The sequence below is a fragment of the Equus quagga genome, chromosome 16, assembly GCF_021613505.1.
Source record: "Equus quagga isolate Etosha38 chromosome 16, UCLA_HA_Equagga_1.0, whole genome shotgun sequence".
Lineage (NCBI taxonomy): Eukaryota > Metazoa > Chordata > Mammalia > Perissodactyla > Equidae > Equus > Equus quagga.
Window position 1 is genome coordinate 46019 of NC_060282.1, and position 27180 is coordinate 73198.

Below are 27180 nucleotides of genomic sequence, written 5' to 3' on the forward strand. Positions count from 1 at the left end.
ATAATCTCTTATGTCCTTAGACTAGGCTGATTCAATCCCTTTCCTCTTCCCTTCTTATGTAGTTTTTGTCACACCTTATTCCATCTTCCGTTGTGAGTTTGTGGTTAAAATGACAAGATTATATTTCTTTTTGGCATTTTCCTTCTCTTTATGTTTAATGTTATACTTGAGTGTTTGCTAACCTGTTCTGACAGACAGCTACAATTTTTTTTATTTTGTCTTCCTATTTATCTCCTTACTCAGGGCTTTGTAACTTTTTCTTATTTTTTTTTAGGAGTGAATGTCTTCTTGAGGATTTATTGTAGGGAGGGTCTTGTAGTGATGAACACTCTTAGCTTTTGTTTTTCTGGGAAAGTTTTTATTTCTCCATTATATCTGAAGGATATTTTTTGCTAGATAGAGTATTCTTGGCTGAAAGTTTTTGTCTTTCAAATATTTGAATATATCATTCCACTCTCTCCTATTCGTAAGGTTTCTGCTGACAAATCCACTAAAAGTCTGATAGGGGTTCCTTTCCAAGTTATTTTCTTCCACCTTGCTGTTCTTAGTGTTTTTCTCTGTCATTGACTTTTGCCAGCTTCATTACTATTTACCTTGCAGGTCTTTTTACATTGATTTAGTTAGGAGATCTGTTGGCTTCTTTTATTTTCATTTCCAGCTCCTTCCCCAGGTTTGGGAAGTCCTCTGCTATTATTTCTTTGAACAAGCTTTCTGCTCCATTCTCCTTTTCTTCTCCCTCTTGAATATCTATAATCCTTATGTTGCATTTCCTAATTGAGTCAGATAATTCTCAGAGAATTATTTATTTCTTATTAGTCTTAGTTCTCTCCTCCTCCATCTGAAGCATTTCTATATTTCTGTCCTCAATATTGCTGATCCTTTCCTCCATAATATCAGCTCTATTGTTCAGGGAATCCATATTCTTTATCTCATCCATTGTGTTTTTCATCTCCAATATTTCTTTTCTTCTCTTTCCATTTTTTTAATTTTAATTTTAATTTTTATAACAGTAACATTGGATTATAACATTATATAACTTTTAGATGTACATCATAATATATTTCCACTTCTGTGTAGATGACATCATGTTCACTCCCCAAAGACTAATCATAGTCCATCACCACACATGTGTGCTTAATCACCCCTTTCACCCTTCTCCCTCCCCCTTCCCCTCTGGTAACCATGAATCCAATCTCTGTTGCTGTGTGTTTGTCATTGTTTTTATCTTCTACTTATGAATAAGATAATATGGTATTTGATTTTCTCCAACTTATTTCACTTAGCATAATACCCTCAAGGTCCATCAATGTTGTCACAAATGGCTGGATTTCATCATTTCTTATAGCTGAGTAGTATTCCATTATGTATACATACCACATCTTCTTTATCCATTCGTCCCTTGGTGGGCACCTAGGTTGCTTCCAAGTCTTGGCTATTGTGAATAATGCTGCGATGAACATAGGGGTGCATGTGTCTTTATACATTCGTGTTTTTAAGTTCTTTGGATAAATACCCAGCAGTGGAATAGCTGGATCATATGGTAGATCTATTCTTAGTTTTCTGAGCAAACTCCATACTGTTTTCCGTAGCAGCTGCACCAGTTTGCACTCCCATGAGCAGTGTACAAGGGTTCCCTTCTCTCCACGTCTTCTCCAACACTTGTTTCCTGTTCTGTTAATTATAGCCATTCTGGCCGGACTGGGGTGATATCTCATTGTAGTTTTGATTTGCATTTCCCTGATAGTTAATGCTGTTGAAGATGTTTTCATGTACCTGTTGGCCATCCATATACCTTCTTTGGAGAAATCTCTGTTCAGATCTTTTGCCTATTTTTTAATTGGATTGTTGTTTTGTTGTTGTTGAGATGTATGTGTTCTTTGTATATTTTGGCTATTAACCCCTTATCCAATATATGGTTTGAAAATATCTTCTCTCAGTTGTTAGGTTGTCTTTTTGTTTTGTTGATGGTTTCCTTTGCTGTGCAGAAGTCTTCTAGTTTGATGTAGTCCCATTTGTTTATTTTTTCTTTTGTTTCCCTTGCCCAGCCCGACACGGTACTTGAAAATATGCTGCTAAGACTTATGTCAAACAGCATGCTGCCTATGTTTTCTTTTAGAAGTTTCATGGTTTCAGGTCTTACATTCACGTCTTTAATCCATTTTGAGTTGATTTTTGTGCACAGTTTAAGATAACGGTCTACTTTCATTCTTTTACATGTGGCTGTCTAGTTTTCTTAATTTATTGAAGAGACTCTCCTTTCTCCATTGGATGCTCTTGGCTCCCTTGTCAAAAATTAGCTGTCCGTATATGTGTGGGTTTATTTCTGTGCTCTTGATTCTGTTCCACTGATCTGTGTGTCTATTTTTGTGCCAGTACCATGCTGTTTTGGTTACTATAGCTTTGTAGTATATTTTTAAATCAGGGAGAGTACATCTCCAATATTTCTGATTGTTTCTTCTTTATAGTTTCAATCTCTTTTGTGAAGTACATCCTGAAATCATTGAACTGTCTATCTGTATTTACTTGTAACTCATTGAGTTTTTTTATGATAGCTATTTTGAATTCTTTGTCATTTAGATTATAGATTTCTGTGCCTTCAGGATTGATTCCTGGGTCTTTCTCATTTTCCTTCTTGTCTGGAAATTTACTATATTTTTTCATATTGCTAGATGGCATGCATTTCTGTTTCTGTATTCTGGTAGTATTTGATCACCACTACCACCTGCCACCACTGGGTGGGGTCAAGAGCTGCATATTCTGAGCCCTCCACAATCTGTGGCACAGTCCCAGGTGCTGGTCTGGGGTGCTGGGCAGGTGGAGGGGTGCTTTCCTCCTCCTGCATGATCCTGGGGTCTTCTCCCTCTGCCATTGCTATCTGCTCTTCTGGAGTGTTAGCTTGATGAAGACACCCCTAAAATAGTCACCTTTACGTGGGGCTTTCCCCAAGGCTGTGAGGGACCTTGGAGAGCAATGGTGTCCCCGTGGAGGGCCACCCCCCCATCCCTCTCAGAGCCATCACAATCCCTGGGTCACTGCCCTTCAGGGAGGAAGAGAAGATTTCTCTTACCTCATTCCACTTCCTCAGTGTGGGGGCTCCAGCACCTCCACCTTCTGAAGTATAGCTGCATGGGTCTCTCAGACATCTTTTGTGTCGTGTGGGTGTCCTCTTTCATTGTATCTTTGAGGGAAGAGTTTTTGGGGAGAGCTCACTGTGCTATGATGCTAATGTCACCCTCACTCATTTTTAATTAAATGGACTGATTCAACCAAAGTAATTTAAAATATCAATGGCCATTATGGGAAACTTTTGAACTCCCTAAACTTGCTTTTCTTAAAATCAAATTGGACAATCATAGTTCTGTAATTTCCAAAACTGAAAGGAAGAGCTGTTTTTATTTGCATTTTGAGGCTTCCAAATGTTATCAGGAGTCTACAGTTACCTTTTTGAAAAATAAAATTTTAGTATTAACTGAGGCAAACAAATAATTAGAGAAAGGTAAAATGAGTTCTGAAGTCTCATGTCCCATTCCTTTGGTGCCATCTTGTTCCTCTTCCCTGGCTTCTTTGTCTTAGGCTCTGCCTTTGGTGCCATCGTTTTTCTTTCCCGTGGCTCCTCATGCTCAGAGTCCATTTCTGGTGCCATCTTCCTCCTTCCTTTCTATACTGCCTACACCTCCTCTATACTCTCAATTCCCCCACACTAACACTCTCATTGAACTTTTTTTCTCTGGATCTTTCTTCACCCCTTTTCCTCTGAACCTATCAGAACCTGTCCCTTTAAAATTAAGCCTTCTTAAGAGCCAACGTTTAAATTCTTAATTTTTTATTTTCCCTGGACTAAAGCTAGACTGCAAGCCATAGTCAAAGACTTTTTCCGAAGCAACCAAGGATTGTCACAGATTTGCTTAGGAGTTTAATATAGTCATTCAAACTTATTAACTTCATTTATCTGACTTATATTAGCTAGCTATATGCTTACTGGTGAAGGCCAGGCCCAGCATTGGATAAAAACTGGTAATTAGAAAAATTCTGAAAGGTCTCTAGAATAACAACCAGGAGACCAACCTGTTGTATGATCAAGCTTGGGAAACCATTAGATGATTTCATCAGGCAATTCTTAAGCCTTTTGTGAACACTGTTGATTGGAATAAAATTCACAGATGTGCACAAAAGCCTGATAAACTTAGTCATGACAATTACAATTGACTTCAGATTGATTTTAAAGAAAATTCCATTTTTTCATATATTGAATCTACCAAGTAGTTTTTCTTATTCTAAGATCTATGATAACTTTTATTATAGTATATTGTTATAATTGTTCTATTTTATTATTAGTTATTATTGTTAAACTTTTCATTTTTAAAAATTAATTAATTAATTAATGTTTTATTTCAATGACATTGGATTATAACATAGCCAAGTAGCTTTTAACTCTATGTTTATTAATGGGCTTAACTGGGACTTTTCCTTTATAACAAAAAGGGCCAGAGTGGAAAAAGAAACTATATCCACTCTGTTTAATTAATCTGGCAAAGCCACTCTCTCACACTCTAGATGAGTCACCTAAAAGAAAGACTCCTAAAATTCTTAATCTTCAACACAGTAAATGAAGCTCTCTAAACAAAACAAAAAACCTCCTAGTTTTGTTATTATTGCAAATAGCCAGGACCTTGGAAAATAGATTTCTGCAAATTTAATTTTTGAAGCACCTTCGGCCTTCTAACCACGCTTTCCAGTGTCCTCCAAATTCTTAATGACAGGGCTCCAAGTGATGCGGGGTCAGTGAGCCAAGGAGTCAAAAGAAAGATTTCTTGGACTCTCAAGGTCTGGCAGTGGTGCTCTTTTTATTTAGAGAGTAGTGTGGAATAGCATGGGGACAGGACCCATGGGCAGTCAGAGCTTCTGCTGCATGGGGACAAGACCCATGGGTAGTGAAGAGCTGGTGCATGGGGACAGGACCCATGGGCAGTGAAGAGCTGCTGCTGCTGCTGCATGGGGACAGGACCCATGGGCAGTGAAGAGCTGCTGCTGCTGCCGTATGAGGACAGGACCCATGGGCAGGAAGAGCTGGTGCATGGGGACAGGACCCATGGGCAGTCAGAGCTCCCACTGCTGCTGCATGGGGACAGGACCCATGGGCAGTCAGAGCTCCTGCTGCTGCCCTGAGTTGAGGGGTAGGGCTAATTTTATAAGGCATGGGTACGTGACTTATTTTTACTGGTAAAAGAAAAGATGATGTAAAAAGTCATTAAATGATTTCAGTGCAGATGGGGTCTCATTATTGTGCGGTCATATAACTTTAGATATGAATCTGGTCGTATAGATTGGCATGTAGGTGAGGATGCCCTGGGCTTCTCTCCCTGGGGCAGCCCTAATTCATACCATAAAAAAATCCACTGGGTCATATAGTTTGGCATGTAGGCCAGGTCACCTTGGGCTTCTCCAGCTGGGGCAGCCTTAATCCACATCACAAGGAACTACAAGGGCTCTTCCCAATCCTCCCTCTTAATTAGATTGGAAAAACATTTCTCCAGGTTGGAGATGAATCTCTTTCTGTTCTAATTGAGACCAGAGACACACTGTCAGTGCTCAACTGCACTTTTATAAAGCAGCCCTGCCTTGGAGTACTGAAACAGTTCAAACAGTGGGAATTTCTAATAAACCTCAAAATGTTCTTCTCTCTAAACCTATTCCCTTGTGGTCAGGCCCTTAGAGAGATGCACATCATTTTCTTCTTAGTTCCTCCACCCCTAATTATTTATTAGGCTGAGATTTCTTAGAAAAGTATCATGCTAGAATTTCTTTTTCCCCAAAGAGGGAAATAATTCTAGAATTTTACAATAACCATCAAAATGGCCAACCATGTGAATTAAATGACATTTGACCTGTTTTGTTTGCTCAGTCTCTGACAGTACAAGGGCTGATTTGAGAAACACTGATTATTTTCCCTATTGAATCAGCTACAACCCTCCTTATGAGCAAAATTTCCAAATGATATTGGTAAAATTTACAGCACTCCTTCCATCAAAGTTCAAATAGATCCCTCAAAACTTCTCCCCAGAAGGAGTCAATACTCTATAAGTAAAAAAGCTCCTCAAGATATAAAGCCCATAATAGAAGATTATAAGGCTCAAGGCCATATTATCTCTTGTACTACTCTTGTACTACTTGTAATACTCCTTTTTCACCTGTGAGAAAACCCAAGGACCAAGGGTGGAGGTTTGTCCAAGACCACTGAGCAATAAACAACATGTTACACTTGACACCCTATTGTTCCTAACCTTCATATGCTGCTAACGTTTATTCCCAGTAGAAGTAAATTCTTTATAGTAATTGATTCTTTAACATTCCAGTTGATGAAGCTAGTCAGTATCTTTTTGCCTTCACTTGGGAAGAAAAACAATTCACCTAGCCAGTAATGCCTCAGGGCTTTACTGATAGCCTTTATTTTTCAAAAATCCTCAAGGCTGATATATAGTTTCCTAGGGGTTCTCCTTTGTTGCAAAATTTCTCTTTGCTACTTTGCTCTCCCTTCCAAGTCTCCTCGCAGGAAGACAGAGTCCCCTTGGTAAAACTTTTAGCTTTAGAGAGACATAAGGTCACCAAAGAGAAACTGCAGTTTGCCCAAACCTAAGCTCAATATTTAGGGCATTTGATATCAGAACAAAGGCTATGTCTATATCCAGATAGGCTTCATTGTTTTCTAAGTTTCCCCAAACTCAAAACTAAGTGACAACTGTGAGTTTTTTCTCAGGCTAGTTGGTTATTGCCAAAATTTCATTCTAAATTTCTTTCTTATTGCCAAATTTCCATATGTTTTATTAAAGAATCACAATTCTGACCCAATTTTATGGGAAGAACTGAGTGACATAGCCTTTAAAATCTTAAAGAATTTAATAAGCCCATCTGTCTTTGGACATGCCAAATATCACATTCCCATTTTTCTTTCTTGCATATCAAAAGAAAGAGAATCCCCTTGGGATACTCATCTAAAAATATGGGGACCATCATCGACTCCTAGTTTATTACAGCAAGCAACTGAACCCTGTCATGAGGGGATACATCTCTTGCTTTGGAGCCATTACTGCCACTGTCCTTTTGGTTAAGGCCACTGAAAAAAATTTTGTGGGATCTCCTTTAAACATTTTGTATCTTATGTGGTAGATGCCCTCCTGAATACTCATCAAACTCAACATATTTTAGTGAGCTCTCTCACGTCCTATGAAATTCTTCTGTTAACTGCTTCTCATGTAACTCTTTTACATTGTCATAACCTCAACTCTGCAACTTTTTCCCCTTCTCATCACTGTTAAATGCCAAATCCTAATTCTTTGTGAAGATCCGCAGGAAACTCCTTTGGGTAACGTCAACTTCTCATGATTTACTCATAATTCTTATTTAAAAGGTGATCATGGCCAATGTTGTACTGGGTATGTTATTGCAACTCCTTTTGATATCATTAAAGCAGAGTCTTTACCTATGGCTACTTCAGCCCAATGGGTTGAATTACATGGTCTTACACAAGTTTGTACTGTAGCTAAGGGCAAAACTGCCAATATTTATACTTGATAGTAGATACACTTTTAGAGTAACTCATGACATTTGAATGTTGTGAAAGTAACATGGCTTTTTTACCCCCAGTGGAAATAAAATTAAATGGACACTATGTTCAGAAATTATTAGATGCTATGATGTTACCTGCTGCTTTAGCTATTATTAAAATCCCAGGACATTCTAAACTTGACTCTCTGGAAGCTAATGGAAATTATCTTGCTGACATTTCCACAAGGAATTCAGCCCTTAAAGGACCCCAAAACATCAAAGCCTCTGTCATGGACCAAAGGGATATTTTCCTAAATCATAACTTATAAAAACTGGCAAGAAACCTAACAATTGGCCTCAGAAAAAGAAAAATAAGATTAGAAATTCAGCAACTGTTGGTTTAATATAAAGAAAAAGCTTTCATTTGGACCAAATAACAACTCGGTCCTACTGGAAACTTTAAAATTCCCATGCCTAACTACTGTACATACAATAATCCATTGGTTTACTGACAAAATAACATTTATAAATCAATATTGATAGAAAATATTAACAAACCCACAAAAGGTACCTCCCTCCCTTGTCCCACTTGTCCAAAATACAATGCAAGAAAGTCTGTTTCTGCTGCTTCCAGATATTCTAAGCTGTCTAATGGACCACTTAAGTTTTGACAGATGGATTTAATACAACTTCCCTCACTTCATGAATATAAATATCTTTTAGTCATGGTTTGCATATTTTCTCACTGGAGTGAAGCCTTTCCCTGTAGATAGTCTACCGCCTTTTCTGTGATGAAAGTCCTTTTTGAAAGAATTATCCTTACCTGGGGAACTAACTCATCTTGAGCTTTAGAGTGATAAAAAAAAAAAAAATTTTACTGGTCAGGTACTTTGACAAGTCTGTGCTGTTTGATAACTTTTGCAACACTTTCATTGTGCTCACCACCCTCAATCTTCTGGTTCAGTTGAACACACATTATTTAGACTCAATTGGCAAAATTTGTAGAGAACCTCCAAATACTTTGGCCAAAAGCATTACCATTGGTTCTTCTAAAATTTAGATCTACCCTCTTTGGAACTCATAAACTCTCACCCTCCCAGATAGTCATGGGATGCCCATGGCCCTGGGCTCCTGCCTCTTTTGACCCACCGCTAATAAAAGGAGATATACTCTAATATTGCAAATGCCTAATTGTTTCTATTAAAAATAACCATGTTTCAGCTGAGCAATCTTTACACAGTGCACTTGAGGGAGATGAAAATCTTAAGCATCACACTTTGCAACCTGAGATTGTCTATTGGAAAAGACATTTCTAGAAGAATTCTCTTCAATCTCACTGAAAAGACCCTTATCTGGAACCACGAATTAACTTTTGTGCCATGAAACACCAGGGAATAAACTCATGGATTCATGTGACACACCTAAAGAAAGCATCGAACCCTGACTGCACCTGCACATCATCTGGTGACATGAAAGTAGAGATTTTCTGGAATTGAAGCAGACAGCATCTGATGAGACAGCTTTCCCAAGATGTCCAGACCAGGCCTGTTGAAAGTCTAACAAACTTTTGATAAAGACATAACACTTCAGATGATCTCCAATGTCTATGATCTTGATAACATATAAACTTTAGGGAAAAAATGCCTTAAAATTCTCCTTCTACCCCTCTTTGTTACTCAAATGTGGCCTCAGTAGGTTTCCAATTTGTGCATTTTCCCTCTGACGTGGGGCATGACACCATAAAAAGATCCTCCCTGGCATTGAGAGACAAAAGACTGCTAAAACACAAAAACATGACTTTGCTTCTCTTAAAGTTCAGGTGTGCATCATTATATTTTGATTTCTGTGTAGACTACATCATGTTCACCATCCAAAGTCTAATTACCATCCATCACTGTACACATGTGGCCTTTTACTCCTTTTGCATTCCCCCTCCTCCCTTCCCCCCAGTGACCCCCAATCTATTCTCTATATCTATGTTTTGTTTGTTGTCATTGTTGTTGTTTTTTATCTTCCACGTAAGAATGAAATCATAAGGTACTTGGCCTTCTCCATCTAACTTATTTCACTTAGCATAATGCTGTCCAATTCCATCCATGTTGTCACAAATGGCAAGATTCCACCTTTTTTTAATGGTTGAGTAGTATTCCATTCGTCCATTGATGGGCCCTAGGCTGTTTAGGAATTTTCAATGTGACTGTATCAGGATTATTTCATCTGAAGCAAAACAATGCCAACTGAAATTGGACAGTACTGACTCAAAAAGATACAACTGCAAAAATAGCCAAGACTCTGGTTCCTTCAGTTCTTTGGGTATAATTTCAATTCTATGTAGTTCCTTTGGTTCTGCTTTCTTCTCTGTGTGAGTTTTATTATTAGGCTTATGAGAAGATGGTCCTCCAAATGAATCTTTGTTTTCCATTCTTGTCCCTATCCCCACCAACCTTTTCTCTACACAGTAGTCAGAACAAATTTTTAAAAACATAAGTCAGATCAATATTGCTTTTCTGCTCACAACTCCTACAATGGCTTCCTATCTTCATCATCATAAAACCCAAGGAATTTATAATGACCTGACGAATTTTTCTGATCTCAGCTTCTTCCATTCTCTCCTCACTCACTCTGCTCTAAACACCTTGGACCCTTGATGCTCTCAAACAAAGCAAAGAAGCTCCCCTTGGTGACTTTGCACCTAATAGTCCCTCTATACTTCTTATGGGGGTCCACCTGCATTGCTCCCTACATTCCCTTCAGATTTATATCTCATCACATGGCCTTGTTTGGCAGTGCCATAGCAAATATCTTTGTACATTTCCATTCCCTTAATCAGCTCTATTTTTCTCAACTAAGATGCTATGTATCTATTTACTAGTTGTTTATTTCCCTGCAATATATTTTAAGCCTCTGAAAACAGTGACTAGTTTTGTTCCTTCTGTCTTTCTTGAACCCAGAACTGCAAATGGCATATATAAGGCAATAAATAAAATTTATTGAATAAATGTGTATAGCTCTTGTGGGCCTTGTATCATATAACACAAAAGATGAAAGAGAGAATACTGTTTCTGGAAACTATCTCAAAACAGCAAAAGAAAACTATATTTTCTGAAAGGCCTCCAGGAAATATATGCTTGTTCACATCCATTTTATTCTGTTCATTTGCCCATTTTATTGTCAATCTTTGGCAAGGAAGAATAATTAAACCTGACCTTGAGATTGGGGTTTCTGTCATTTTCCTCTAAGGCAGAGAGAGGTCTAAGGTCATGGCCAAATTGGAATTATTTCAGGAAGGAAGAAGGGAAGAACGGTTATTAGGTAAGAAATCAAGACTATTTCTGTCATCAGACTCTTTAGGTATCAAATTCTTGGGCTGTTAAAACAATAATACAAAGCATATGTAATAAGGAATTTCAGACATTGCATTTTTTTCTCTTTTCTTCTAGCATACATGCACCTAATTTCTGTGAATGAGGGTATAGAATAGCTAGTGTTCTTAACAACAATATCTTCCGGTAAGTGCTAAATTTGTTCTGGATCATAGAATAGCAAGTGATGTGATCTCGATAGGTCACATTTAAAAGCTTTTTTACTAATCCTTTTTTATGTGGATGGTGGGTGAAATGTCAGGAAAGCCACTGGAAGAAGGAATATATTGTTACAAATTGGCTTACAATCTTACTGTGGAATATTTTTCTCTCCATTAGGGTTTTATCAACACTACCTTACTTCCACGATAGAAAATGACACGATGGATATGTATATTGATAGATATTATCTGCCCAATGCATTTTTAGAAGGAAGCAGAGGTTATTTGACTGGGGCCATTCAGTTACCTTTTGTTTCATTTTGTTTTGACATATAACATTATATTAGTTTCAAGTGTATGACATAAAAATTCTATATACGTATGTGTGTGTGTGTGTGTGTATATATATATATATACATATATGGAAATAATTACTATGATAAGTCTAGCTTATTGTGGTAATGTTAACATCCACTACCACACGTAGTTACAATATTTTTCTCTTATGATGAGAACTTTTAAGATCTACTCTCAGCGGGGCCAGCCCCGTGGCTGAATGGTTAAGTTCAGGCGCTGCGCTTCGGTGGCCCAGGGTTTCTCTGGTTTGGGTCCTGGTGCGGACGTGGCACAGCTCACCAGGCCATGCTGAAGCGGCGTCCCACATGCCACAAATAGAAGGACGCACAACTAAAATATAAAACTATGCACTGGGGGAATTTGGGGAGAAAAAAAGCAGAAAAAAATCTACTCTCAGCAACATTCAAATATACAATACAGTATTAAGTATAGTCACCATGATATAATTACATCTCTAGGATCCATTTATCTTATAAATAGAAGTTTATACCTTTTGACTACCTTCACTAATTTAACCCCCCAACTCCAACTGTGGCAACCACCAGTCTCTTCTTTGTATCTGAGATTGTTTTGTTTTGTTTTAGATTCCACATATAAGTGAGATCACACAGTATTTGTTATTCTCTGTCTCACTTATTTCACTTAGTATAATGTCCTCAAGGTCCATTTATTTGCTTTATATATGTGTAAATACATAAAATTCTTGGACCCATTTGAAAATTAACTGAAGACACTGTGTTGTTTTTTTTAAAGATTTCCAATCTTTTTTTTTCTTCTTCTTCTCCCCACAGCCCCCCAGTAAGTAGTTGTATATTCTAACTGTAGGTCCAACTGGTTGTGCTATATGGGACACTGCCTCAGCATGGCTTGACGAGCAGTGCTATGTCTGTGCCCAGGATCCAAACCAGCAAAACCCTGGGCCAAAGAAGCAGAGCAGGTGAACTTAACCACACAGCCACAGGGCTGGCCCCAGAAACTGTGTTTTTATTTCACTCAATAATCTACTAATTTACTGTGCATTTCCAAAGAAGAAGGATATTTATGATACCAAGTACAATTTTTGAAGTCAAGAAACTTAACGTCAATGTAATACTATTATCTGATGCATAGTCCATATTCAAATTCTGTCATTTTTCCCAATGATGTCCTTTGTAACTATTTTTTTTCTGTTAGAGAATTAAATTTAGGACCATGTATTGCTTTGCATTCTCATGCTTTTAAGATTCTTTGACCTTGAATTTTCTTCACTTTGCATTTTGAACAAGATAGTTATTCTATAGAATATTCTACAATTTGGTTTTGTCTGAAGTTTTCTCATGATTACATTTAAATTAAGTATTTTTGGAAGACAGATCAAGAAGGTGAGGTAGCATCACTCTCAGTGCATTATTAGGAGGCACATAATGTTGGCTTGTTCCAATATCTGATATTAGTGATCCTATGATCGTTTACTTTAGGTAGTGTCCATCAGGTCTATCAACTGTCAAGTTATGACATGAAACCACTATTTTGTAGGGAGATAATTTGAGACTATGTAAATAGCTTGTTTCATATCATACTTCTAACTTCCTTCTACACTTATTAGTTGGAATTGTAATGTTTGAAAGACCTTTCCGTTTGTCGCTATTTATTCATTCGCTATTATTATTCTTTTTTTTTTATTTTTTGAGGAAGGTTAGCGCTGAACTAACATCTGCCACCGATCCTCCTCTTTTTGCTGAGGAAGGTTGGCCCTGAGCTAAGGTCTGTGCCCATCTTCCTCTTTTATATGTGGGACATGTGCCACAGCATGACTTGACAAACGGTGCATAGGTTTGCACCAGGGATCCAAACTGGTGAACTCTGGGCCACTTAAGTGGAACGTGTGAACTTAACCACTGCAACACCAGGCTGGCCCCTAATAGACTAATTATTGATTTATATCAGTAAGAGCCACAGAATTTTATTTACTTAATTTCTATGATGACGATGATGATGAAGATGATGATGTCTCAAATTTAGCCAGAAGAACATTTCTAGTTGTGTATCCTTTAAATACGTCCCCATTAATATTTGAGAACTCACTTTCTAGTATAAGATGTTGCAGGCTTATCTTATACTTTCTTTACCTTCCTCTTCCCTGGAATCAAGCTTTTCTCCAAAGATCCCTGGTTCCTTTTGGTGCAGAATAAGTTAAAAATGAAAATCTGGTCACTAAGTGTGGTCATTGCTACTGGGCACGTAGGTCCTCTTCAGCAGACAGATGTATACGTATATATAATATTTACACAATATTATATATAATATGACATGATATGTATAATATTATTATAATATATATTATAATCTATTATATAATTAATATTTTATGACAATGATTAATAATGTTAATAATAACACATATATTTATGTTAGGAGTTTATACTGATACATCCAATTTCAATTCAAAACATCATAGGGTACATTCTATCCTTCCCTCTTTTTCATAGGTATAACTATCTTTTCTACTGAAGAAAATTCTGGGTCTTATTATTCTTAATATATTTACTCATTTTTTAAACCTAAATAAACAAAAAATATTTTAGAATTGCTAAATAATAACATTGCAAAAAATATTAAACAGAGCTTTTATTTATAATTCACTACTTTCTGATTTAAAATTTACAAACATTGTACGTTACTTATTCAATGCCAGGTAGCAAATCATCTCAAAACTTAGTTACTTAAAAGAACAACAATCATTCATATCAATTTTTCATGATTCCTGTGGTTCAGGCATTTGGGGACTTGGTTGGGTGGTTGTGGCTCCATCTCTCATGAAGTTGCAGTCCAGTGTTGGTTAGACGGGGCTGGATGAGCCACTTCAAAGTGACTCATCCTCATGGCTATTAGCAGGAGGATTTGGTTTCTCTTCACATGAGCCTCTCAATAAGACTATTTGCACGCCCTCATGGCATAGTGCCTGATTTTCCCAGAGTGAGAGACCCAAGGGATAAAAGCAGATGCTGCAATGCCTTTTAGGACCTAACCTGGAGTGCTGTTAACTCCACTGTGTTCTATTGGTCATAACTCTTATTCAGTGATGGAGTATCTACAAAAAGGCATTAGTAACAGGAGACAAGGGACAGTGGGGCCACCTTGGAGAACGACAGCCACACCATGAAATGCAAAAATTTTCAATATACACCCAGATGTATTTTGGCCCATGCATACATCAATGAAATCCTTATCCCTATTGAGATATATAACATTTCTATTACTCCAGAAAGTTAACTTATGCTCATTCCCAATCTGTCCCCAAAGCAACTACTTATCTGATTTGTTCATGATACATTAATTTTATCTCTAAGAACTTCCTTCATATGGAAATATAACACTATGTAAATTGTGTCGTTTCTCTTGCTCAGCATATCTTTGAGAATCATTCATATTATTGCATATATAAGTATTTATTATTTTTAAATTTCGAATACTACCCCACTGAATAAATGTCTTGAAATGTATTTATACATTCTCCCATTGATGGACATTTCTGTTGTTTCTAGTTTATAGCTATTGTTAATAAATCTGCCATGACCATTCTTGGACAAGCTCTTGTATCCATATGCTTTCATTTATCTGGAGTAAATACGTAGAAGTTGAATTGCTGATCATAGAATAGTTATATGTTTAACTATATAAGAAACTGCCAAGCTTTTTCTAAAATGTATTGTACCATTTTATACTCCCTCCAGCAACATGTGTCAGCTCTACTACTTCATTGTTTTTGTTTTCTTTAATTTTAGCCTGTCTATGGGTGGTATGTAGGACCATATACCATTTATATTAGACACCACAGTGTAATGCTTAATGGCATGGGCTTCAGAGGCAGATAGCATGGGTTATATCTCAGACGCATAATTTATAGTCATATGCCTTAAAGGAGCCAGAGAAGGGGCTACGAAAAATGGTAGAAGATGCATAAAAATGTCATTGAACACATGTGTCAGTCTGGTTGTAGATAGGATTCAATTATACTGAATTCAACGTTATCCAGTATAGGAACCTGCTTAAAGCACTCATTTTGACACAAAGATGGTAAAAAAACAAATAGCACATGGTCTCTGGCCTTGAGGAGCCGAAACTTATTGGTGAAACAGAAACATACATAAATCCATCTGCTATAATGCACACTGAGAAATGTAGTCAGTGATTTGTTGAGGAAAGTAGCTAACTAGTTTCAGAATCTTACCCTCAAATCTAGGAAGGATGAGAGAGCTTTGCATTTCTTAAAATCAAAAGGGTTTAAAGAAAGTGCATTAAGGGAAGATGGGTTGCAGAGATGAGCAGTGGAAATGCCCAATGAGAGGAATTATTCTCAGTCTCCCACAAGACTGTGAAGGAGACTGGGTCCTGAGAGCAAATCCTTACATTCCCCAGCTTGCAGCCTTCTGGTTGGGAAATGGCTCCATGCTTTCATGATCCATGCAGATGAGCCCTGTACTATCTAGCTGTGTTCTAAAGAGAGACAGCAAGAGAGACAGCAGGATCTGTTGCTGATACCTCAAGAATGGTGAGGCCATTACTGTTATCCTGACTGAGACGTCCAGGATAGAAATATGGCTTCAGGGGCTGAGTAAACTTACTTTTGAAAGTGTGGAGAATGGTAAAGTCTGTCACATTGTAGAAAGAGATCAACCCTTTCTCGTATCTCAGAAAAATACCCACTATCAAGGGAGGTTCTGGGACATTAAGAACGGAACGGGGGGGTGGAAAGGGCTTTGTATACATCATTCTTCAGGGATATGGTCCAGAAGGCATTCTCAGGGCCAGCAGAGATGTCTTGCCCTTTCCGGTTAACTGAGTCCACACACAGTCCTATTGCCCACCTGTTCTTCCCTGCTACTTCAACCTCCCAGTAATGCTCACCATCAGAGAAGCTGTTTTGACCGAGCACAGCCACCAGAGTATCAAATCGCTCAGAATTGTCAGGAAGGTCCTGTTTTTCTGGAACAGATTTCACACATTTCTCATCATCTGACACAGCAAGGTAAGGGTGAGCAGTGGCTTTATCCAATATTATGTCTTCTGCAGAAAAAGGAGTACATCAATTGATTTTAAGACTTAAGATAAGACTTTTCAGCCTCTAAGAGAAAGGTCAAAGCAGGGGTGAGGAACAAAGTAGATTACATTCCAATTTCCTTTTTATATACACAGAAAATAAAAAAATAAACTTTGTCTGTATGCATCCCATACCATTTCATCTGTGAAAATGACTTGTGGTGTTATATCAGAAGTTCCAAGGATGCAGCCAATAAGGTTAGAGGGATACGTGGGCACTGTCCTATGAAAGGTCTAACAATGGTCCAAATCTCATACTGTTTCCTCAATATTTGCAATAGAAACATTATGCCAACCATAGATAAAGCGAAAAGTTTAACAGAGAGATAGAGAAATGTCAGGGAGAAAACCCTATCTGCAAAGAACAGAGGCTGAAGCATGCCCAGTGTGTTCAAGGAGAGGGAAGTGTCCAGTGAAGCTGAAGGAGAGTAAGAGAGAGAAGGAAGGGGATGGAATTAGAAAGGCAATAAGAAGAGAAAGGGGTCAGAGTCATTTATGCCTATCAAGATCATTTTCAGGATTTTGGCCTTTTTATGGATGAGATGAAGAGAAATGGGAGGATAAAAATTAGAGAGAATGTGTATTTACAACTATTTAGTAGAGTTTTGTTGTAAAGGAAAGATAAATTGGTTAGTAGTCATATAGAGATTGTTCTTTACCTCTTTTTTTAAGATAGGAAGAATAACAGCGTGTTTGTATCCTGATGAGAATGACTTCATAGACATAAGGAATTGAGGTTTCAAGATAAGACAGGAGAGACTAGAAATAAAATCTTATATTTTACTCATCTTCCTTGGCTCTGGATAATCTGGTGGTTGCCATATTGTGGAAGTAGGATAAAATGAAGACATTTCTGACTGATCTACAACTTGCAATTCAGAAAAAGATGACCAATCACATTGTATCAGTGCTTTGCATAGCTTGGGTGTTCATTTAAAGCAGTCTTTTCTAAAATAAAATTTCTCCTATTTAGTAACTTGGTTCTTATTTAACATTAGGTCCAAATATCCAAAATCAAGTGATTTTCTAAGTTCAAATATGTCTTATAGATTAGGTGGGCAAAATCTTTTTCTTTTGCAATAGAATTCCAGAGACATTAAATGACAGGCATAAAGTCATTCTTAACCATATATTTTTCACTTGGCATTTACCTGCAAATCTTCGAGCTTTATTCAGACCTACAAATGGATAGAAACATTCTAGGTTAGCTAGATAACTGGGAAAGACATGGGCTCTTATAGGTAACTACATACGGTGTGTCAATAGTGAGAATCTTGACTTCACTTACCTGCCTCTCCCAGGACTTTTCTTTGGTCTGCAACCAATCAAAGAGATTGTTAAGTGTTCTGAGAAGACACAGGCATTGTTTTTAATTTGGCATAGGAGAGAAACACAGAACTTACCAAGTTCTTCACTGATTTCATCTAAAAAAATATAATAAAGAAGAATATTAATTTCTGAGATTCCAAGGAATTTGATGCAAACTTTGGCTTTATATAAAGTTATCAGTGAATATTTGTGTCAGATTTATGGAATTTGAGGCTCAAAGACTGAAAGGGCAACTTGTACTAGATGTCTACATGAGATACCACTTAGTTAGTTAGAGCCAAACTGCCATTGAGGCTTGTATAATTTGCTCTCTATCATAAGCAAAACTCAAAATTAAACTTAAGACCTGATACCATAAAACTCCTAGAAGAAATATAAGGAAGAAGCTCCTTGACATGGATCCTGGCAATTAATTTTTTGAATATGACACCAAAAGCACAAGCAACAACAAACAAAAAAATTAAGTGGAACTACATAAAACTAAAAAGCTTCTGGACAGTAAAAGAAACGATCAACAAAATAAAAGGGAAACCTGTGAAATGGGACAAAATACTTGCAAACCATGTATCAGATAAAAGCACTAATATCCAGAATATATAAAGAACTCATACAACTCAATACCAAAAACACAAGCAATCTGATTAAGAAATAGGCAGAGGAATTGAATAGACATTTTTCCAAAGAAACCATACAAATAACCAAAGGGCACATGAAAAGATCCTCAACATTACTAATAAGCAGAGGAATGCAAGTCAAAAACCACAATAAGATATCACTTCACACATGTTAAAATGACTATCATCAAGAAGACAAGAGATAAGTGTTGGTGAGGATATGGAGAAAAGGGAACCCTTGTGCACTGTTGGTAAAAATGTAAATATGAGGTGATGGCAGCATCATGGTAGAGTGAGTTCTTCCTTTTGTCTCTCCCCTCTAAGTTACATCCAAATGGACATTCATTAACCAACAGAAGATTCCCTACACAAGAGGACACCTGAGAGATCCAGACAGCCATACATCTGAAGGTGGGTGGACTGGATCCCAGGAAGCAGTGGAACTAGGTGAGTGGACTTCTCTTCCTCCCTGGGGACAATGGTCCAGGTCACAGATTCTCACACAGCAGCCAGTGTGACTGTGAGTGCAGGCAGGGCAGCCCAGCCTGCGTGTGAACACTTTTGGAGTGGTAGCCCAGCCTGTGGGAGCACCCACCTACTGACGTGGTCCTGCCAACATGAATGCTCCCCACCAAGTGGTGGCAGCTTAGCCCATGTGGAGGTGCCCCACACACCAAGCACAGCAGCTCTTGCAGACCCACCGAGAAGCACAGTGGCAGCCTGCACAAAAGCACCACTTCTGCCTAGTGCAGCAGCTTAGCCAGATCTGCATGCTGAGTGCAGTGGCCCTGCCCATGTGAGCACTATCCACCCACTGAGAGCAGTAGCCCAGCAGTGACCCACCTATAAGCACAGAGGCCACATCCTCCTGAGCACAACCCTCTGAACAGCTGTGCCCAGCCCATGTGGCCCAACTGGTCTAACTGCCAACAAATGGGGTGGGATCAGAAAACATAGTTCCTCCCCGCCCCCCCCACCAAGTGGTGGCAAGTGGAATCTGGGATGTGCTACTACTAAAAATGCACCAGAAGAGGATCAATTCATCAAACACCATAAAGAACTATAGTAACACTGCAGAAGAGAAGGAAAATGACAAGTCTCCAGAAACTAATGCTGAAGTCACAGAAGATTACAATCTAAATGACAGAGAATTCAAAATAGCTCTCAGAAAGAAACTTAAAAAGTTACAAGAAAACTCAGAAAGACCAGCTCAATGAGTTCAGGAAAAAAATTAATGAATAGAAGGAATACTTCACCAAAGAGAATGAAGCCTTAAAAGAACTATACAGAAATTCTGAATATGAAGAGCACAATTAATGAGATAAAATATATTGTAGAAACCATAAAAAATAGAGTGGAATTTGTGGAGGACAGAATTAGTGAATTAGAGGATATAAATATAGAAATGCATCAGGTGGAGGAGGAAAGAGAACTAAGACTTTAAACAAAAAGGCAAAGGTCTACAAAGCTTTGGGCAAGGAGATAAATAGACAAAATCAGAAAATTGCAGCTCTCTATCAGAATAGGTTAGAAAACACTTACATATAACATAAGAGATAAAGGGAAGGAAAGCATCAAAAATAAGTATGAACACTTCAATTTAGTCACAAACTCATAACACAAAAAATAATTTGTGACAGCAATAGCTCAGAAGGGGAAGAGGGAGGGATGGAATGTGAATAAGCTAATGGAGGTAAGAGGCTATCAGAAAACGGACTACCTCATCTACGAGATCTTTTATACAAACCTCATGGTAAACCAAACAAAAAATCAGAGCAGAGTCATAAATCACAAATAAAGAGAAAACTGAGAAAACCATCACAGAAAACCACCAAACTGAAATGGCAGTCAGAAATACAAGATAAAAGAAACAATGGAAATATAGAACACCCAGAAAACAAGAGATAAAATGGTAGTATCAAGCCCTCATATATAAATAATCTCTCTAAAGGTAAATGCATTGAATTTTCCAATCAAAAGACACAGAGTGGCCGGATGGATTAAAAAGCAAGATCCAAAAATACGTTGCCTCCAGGAAACACATCTCAGCTCTAAAGACAAACATAGGCTCAGAGTGAAAGGATGGAAGATGATACTCCAAGCAACTGTCAAGCAAAGGAAAGCAGGTGTTGCCATACTTACATCAGACAAAGCAAACATCAAGATAAAAAAGATAATGAGAGACAAAAAGGGGTAGTATTAGTAATAAAAGACACATTCCACCAAGAGGACATAAGATTTATGAATATATATGCACCTAACACAGGAGCACCAAAGTATATAAAGCAACTATTAACAGACCTAAAGGTAGAAATTGACAGTAACACAACATTAGTAGGTCACCACAACACCCCACTTACATCAATGGATAGATCATCCAGAAAGTCAAAAAGGAAATAGTGGCCTTAAACAAAGACTAGACAAGGTGGACTTAATAGACATATGTCAAACACTCCATCCCAAACCAGGAGAATCCACATTCTTCTCAAGTGCACATGAAACATTCTCAAGGATAGACCATATGCTAGGAAACAAGGCAAGCCTCAACAAATTTAAGAAAATTGAAATCATATCAAGCATCTTTTCTGACCACAATGCAATGAAACTTGAAATCAACTACAAGAAAAAAGCCAGGACAGTCACTATTATGTGGAGACTAAACAACATGCTACTGAACACCCATTGGATCAATGAATAAATCAAAGGAGAAATTAAAAAAATACCTGGAGAAAAATGAAAATGAAAACACTACATAGCAATTCCTATAGGACAGAGCAAAAACGGTACAAAGAGGGAAACTTATAGCATTATAGGCCTACCTTAACAAACAAGAAAAATCTCAAATAAATAATCTTAGACTATACAGAACAGAATTAGTAAAAGAGGAACAAACAAAGCCCAAAGTCAGCAGAATGTGAGAAATAATAAATATTAGAGCAGAAATAAATAAAATAGAGACCAAAATAACAGTAGAATCAATTGACTAAGAGTTGTTTCTTTGAAAAGATAAACAAAATTGGCAAACCTTTAGTCAGACTCACTAAGAAAAAAAGAGAGAAGGCTCAAATAAATAAAATTAGAAATGAAAGAGGAGGGACCGACCCGGAGGCACAGTGGTTAAGTGTGCACATTCTGCTTCAGCAGCCGAGGGTTCGCTGGTTTGGATCCCGGGTGTGGACATGGCACCACTTGGCAAACCATGCTGTGGTAGGCATCCCACATATAAAGTAGAGGAAGATGGGCATAGATGTTAGCTCAGGGCCAGCCTTCCTCAGCAAAAAGAGGAGGATTGGAGACAGATGTTAGCTCAGGGCTAATCTTCCTCAAAAAAGAAAGAAAGAAAGAAATGAAAGAGGATAAATTACAATGGATACCACAGAAATACAAACGATTATAAGAGAATTCTATGAAAAACTGTATGTCAACAAATTGGATAACGTAGAAGAAATGGATACATTCTTAGAATCATACAACTTCCCAAAACTGAATCAGGAAGAAACAGAGAATCCGAATAGACCAATCACAAGAAAAGAGATCAAAACAGTATTCCAAAACCTCCCAAAAAACAAAAGTCCAGGACTAGATGGCTTGCCTAGAGAATTCTAGCAAACATTCAAAGAAGATTTAATACCCATCCTTCTCAAACTATTCCAAAAAATTGAAGAAAATGAAATGCTTCCTAACTCATTCTATGAGACTAAAATCACCCCGATACCAAAACCCAACAAAGACAGCACAAAGAAGGAAAATTACAGAGCAATATTTCTGATGAATATAGATGCAAATCTCCTCAAAAAAATATTAGTAAACTGAATACAGCAATACATTAAAAGGATCATACACTATGATCAAGTGGGATTTATATCAAGGATGCAGGGATGGTTCAACATCCACAAATCAATGCGATATACCACATTAACAAAAGGAAGAATAAAAATCACATGATCATCTCAATAGATGCAGGGAAAGCATCTGACAAGATCCAACAGCCATTTATGATAAAACTCTGAATAAAATGGGTATAGGAGGAAAGTATCTCAACATAATAGAGGCTATATATGACAAACCCACAGCCAATATCATATTCAATCGTGAAAAACTGAAAGCCATCCCTCTGAGAAGAGGAACAAGACAATGGAGCCCACTCTCTGCACTCCTATTCAACATAGTACCAGAGGTTTCGGCTGGAGAAATCAGGCAAGAAAATGAAATAAGAGGTATCCAAATTGGAAATTAGGAAGTGAAACTCTTGCTGTTTGCAGATGACATGATCCTGTATATAGAAAATCCTACAGAATCCACCAGAAACTTAGTAGAAATAATCAATGACTACAGCAAAGTTACAGGGTAAAAATCAACTTACACAAGTCAGTTGCATTTCTATACACTAATAATGAACTAGAGGAAGGAGAATTCAAGAATACAATCCCATTTACAATCACAACAAAAAGAATAAGATGTCCAGGAATAAATTTAACTAAGGAGGTGTAAGACCTATACACCAAAAATTATTAGACATTATTGAAAGAAATTGAAGAGGACATAAAGAAATGGAAAGATATTCTATGCTCATAGATTGGAAGAATAAATATAGTTAAAATGCCCTTATTACCTAAAACAATCTACAGATTCAGTGCAATCCCAATCAGAATCCCAATGATAGTCTTCACGGAAATAGAACAAAAAATCCTGAAATTTATGTGGAATAACAAAAGGCCCAAAATAGCCAAAGCAATCCTGAGAATAAAGAACAAAGCTGGAGGCATCACAATCTCTGACTTCAAAACATACTACAAAGCTATGGTAACCAAAACAGCATGGTACTGACACAAAAACTGACATACAGATCAATGGCAGAACTGAAAGCCCAGATATAAAACCACACATCTATGGACAGCTAATTTTTGACAAAGTCTCCAAGAACTCAATGGAGAAAGGAAAGTCTCTTCAATAAATGGTGTGTGGAAAACTGGACAGCCTCATGATAAAGAATGAAGCAGACCATTATCTTATACCATACACAAAAATTGTCAAAATGGATTAAAGACTTGAATGTAAGACCTGAAGCCATAAAAGTCCTAGAAGAAAATATATGAGGTACACTCTTTGACATTGGTCTTAGCATTATCTTTTCAAACACGATGTGTCCTTAGGCAAGGGAAACAAAAGGAAAAATAAACAAATAGGACTACATCAGACTAAAAAGTTCCTGCGAGGCAAAGAAAACCATGACAGACACCAAAACGAAAAGACAACCCACCAACTGGCAGAAAATACTTGCAAATCATATATCTGACAAGGGGTTAATTTCCAAAATATGTAAAGAACTCATATAACTCAACAACATAAAAACAACCAGATCAAAAAACGGGCAAAGGAACTGAACATTTTTCCAAAGAAAATACATAGATGGCCAACAGGCACATGAAACGATGTTCAACATCATTAATTATTAGGGAAATTTAAATAAAAACTACAATGAGATATCACCGTACACCTATGAGAATGGCTATAATTAACAAAACAAAAAATATCAAATATTGGAAATGATGTGGAGGAAAGGGAAACATCCTACACTGCTGGTAGGAATGCAAACTGGTGCAGCCACTATGGAAAATAGTATGGGGATTTCTTGAAAATTTAATAATAGAAATACCATATGACCTAGCTATCCCACTGCTGGGTATTTATCCAAAGAACTGGAAATCAACAATATAAGGAGACTTATGCTCTACTATGTTCACTGTAGCATTATTCACAATAGCCAAGACATGGAAGCAACCCAAGTGCCCATTAAGTGATGAAAAGATAAAGAAGATGTGGTATGTGTGTGTGTGTGTGTGTGTATATATATATATATATATATATATATATATATATATACACAATGGAATACTACTTAGCCATAAGAAAGACAAAATCATTCTATTTGCAACAACATGGGTGGACCTTGAGGGTATTATGTTAAGCAAAATAAGCCAGACAGAGAAAGACAAACACCTTATGATTTCACTCATATGTGGAAGATAAACAAACACATAGCTAAGGAGAACATAATAGTGGTTACCAGAGGGGGATGGGATGGAGGCGAGGGTGAAAGGGGTAAAGGGACACGTGTGTATGGTGACAGATAAAAACTCAACTATTGGGGGTGAACCAGATGCAGTCTATACAGAAACTGATATATAATACACTTGAAATTACACAATGTCATAAACCAATATGACCTTGATAAAATAATTTTTTAAAAATATAAATTGATTCAACCCTGTGGAAAACTATATAGAGGTTTCCCAAAAACTCAAAACTAGAACTACCATACGTCCAGTAATTCCACTTTTGGGTATGTATCCAAAGAAAATGAAAAGAGAATATTGAAAAGATATTTGCACTTTCCATGTTTATTGAAGCAGTATTCACCATAGCTGAGATATGAAAACAACCCAATTCTTCTTTGGATAAATGTATAAAGAAGATATGTATATATATATTTCATCCATAAGAAAGAAGGAAATCCTGACAACTGCAACAACGTGAATGGGAATCAAACTAAGGGCATTATGCTAAATGAGATAAGTTAGAAAGAAAAAGACAAATACTGTATGATATCGCTTACATGTGGAATCTAAAAAAGCTAAATTCATAGGAACAGAGAAGAATGGTGATTACTAGGGATTGGGAGATGGGGGAATTGAGGAGAGGTTGGCCGAAGGGTACAAAAATACAACTAGAAGATGAATACGTTCTGGACATCTAGTACACAACATAATGAATAGTCAACAATACCGTATTATAAACTTCAAAGTTGCTAAGAGACTAGATCTTAATTGTTCTTAAAAATTAAATAATTATGTGATGTGATAGAGGTGCTAGCCAATGCTACAGTGGTGATCACATCGCAATATATAAATGTATCACATGAGAAAATACAGAATTATTGTGAAGATAAGTTTTGTCAGATATACTACTGAGCATATAACATGTTCACTATGTACTTGTAATTGATATGTGACTTAAGAATGATTAGCATCCAGTCATCAATATATATATTTTTCTCTGCAAAAGTAACATTTACTAGAAATTCACATTAATTTTAGATAATATCTACTATCAATATGTGTGTACTCCATGCATTCATCTTCATCAAAATCGTGAATTTTATTTTATAATACAGACAACAAAAGGCTACTCTAGGAAAATTGAAACCATAATTGTTCACCATTTCAGCACACTGAATTGTAAGATGTAATCATGATTTATCATTTTATCTTTTCTTGGTGTTTCTTTATGTGACATATACATTAGCACAAGAATATCAGATATAATAGAAATTGCAGTTACATAAACTGAGGGCAAATTTATTTTCAAAGACATGGCATAGGCTTTTAAATAATACAAAGATTTATTGGAACAGGTATGAAATTCTCATGCAGTTAAAGAAATAGGAGTTACATCATTTTATAATATAATTGTAAAATAGAGGCTCATGGTAGTCAGCTAAAGATGATTCAAAATAGGAACAAAGATTTCTCAAACTATAACTAAATTATATCTCTACCGTGTGTGGTCTGTGTGATAACAAGCAAACACCTTAAGTGATGATGACACCGTTATCTACAAAGTGATAGATAAATGAGCTAACACAAGAAAACACCAAACCTTCTTGTGTCCAGCCTATGGTAGTTAACTTACCTGACTTCCCCACAAGCAACCCATTACTCTTCATTCACAATATTTCTCATTTAACTGCAAACATTTCTTATTTATCTAGCAAATTTTTAGTGGGTCTACTTTAGACCAAAAGCTATCTTCTATACCACCATGATGAGTGTGCCACAGTCCTCCACCCGCAGGGTCATCAACAAGCAACCTGTCAATTAAAACACCATTCTGGGAGCAACGTGCTTCAAGAGAACACAAAGGGTCACCACAGGCATTTCTGCTGGTTTATGACAAGGAGACTTTTTCTTTTTGCTTAATTATAAACAGTTTATTAATTACAAAAGCAGTATGTGCTAATTAAATTTTAAAAAGAGAGAAAAAACTCAATCCCATCAGTTTTCTATTACCCAGCTACAACCCCTTTAAAATATCTTGCCATATATATATTCAGAATATTTTTACCCCACAACAAAAAGGATAATCCAATACATGCTTATTTATAATGTGCTCTATTTTATAAAAAATAAGTTTAATATTTTTCATGAAAATGAACACTCTTCTGTAGCATAACTGAGTGGCTAAATGGTTAACTTTTTATAAATAACATTTAATAAATTAGTTCTTTCTTAGGCATTGGAGGACTGACTTTTTTCCTTATTTTGATAAAAGCAAAAAAAATATTATTTATAAATCTCCTCCTTGAAAAGATCTGATAGAAAGAGAAAAAAAGACTAATGACACATAAAAAATAACTCTGAGTCAATCAACATACAAAGTAAAAACGCAGCTTGTGGCTACAAAGACCAAAGACAAGGCGAAAAATCAAAAGCAGAGAATTGAGGTTAAACCTCAATTTTCTTAGCCAAATGTCACTTAGGGCCTGGTACTGCCCATCAGAAGACTGGGCAATTAAAGAGATTACTAATGTTAAGAGAGTTGATGAATTATTAAATTCTGTAGAATTAAATTTAATAATTATTAAATTCTGAAGAATTAAATTTTTCACCATCTTTTTTTTTTGAAGGATAGAATTTTTTTTTTTTATTAATGTTATGATAGATTACAACCTTGTGA

The 27180-nt window shown here is 36.8% G+C and overlaps 1 protein-coding gene across 4 annotated transcripts in view; it reads right to left on the bottom strand.

Moving 5' to 3' along the window:
- Window positions 1-14009: 14009 nt before the first annotated feature.
- The window catches only part of C16H8orf33 (chromosome 16 C8orf33 homolog), a 38669-nt gene continuing 25498 nt past the window's right edge, over window positions 14010-27180 (bottom strand). For all 4 annotated transcript variants that reach the window (XR_006885594.1, XR_006885592.1, XR_006885591.1 and 1 more), the window contains 4 exons: window positions 17905-17925; window positions 17790-17816; window positions 17653-17679; window positions 14010-16468 (listed from right to left, as the gene is read on the bottom strand). The gene's annotated coding sequence lies outside the window, so the exon portion shown is untranslated. The remainder of the gene's footprint in view (window positions 16469-17652; window positions 17680-17789; window positions 17817-17904; window positions 17926-27180) is intronic.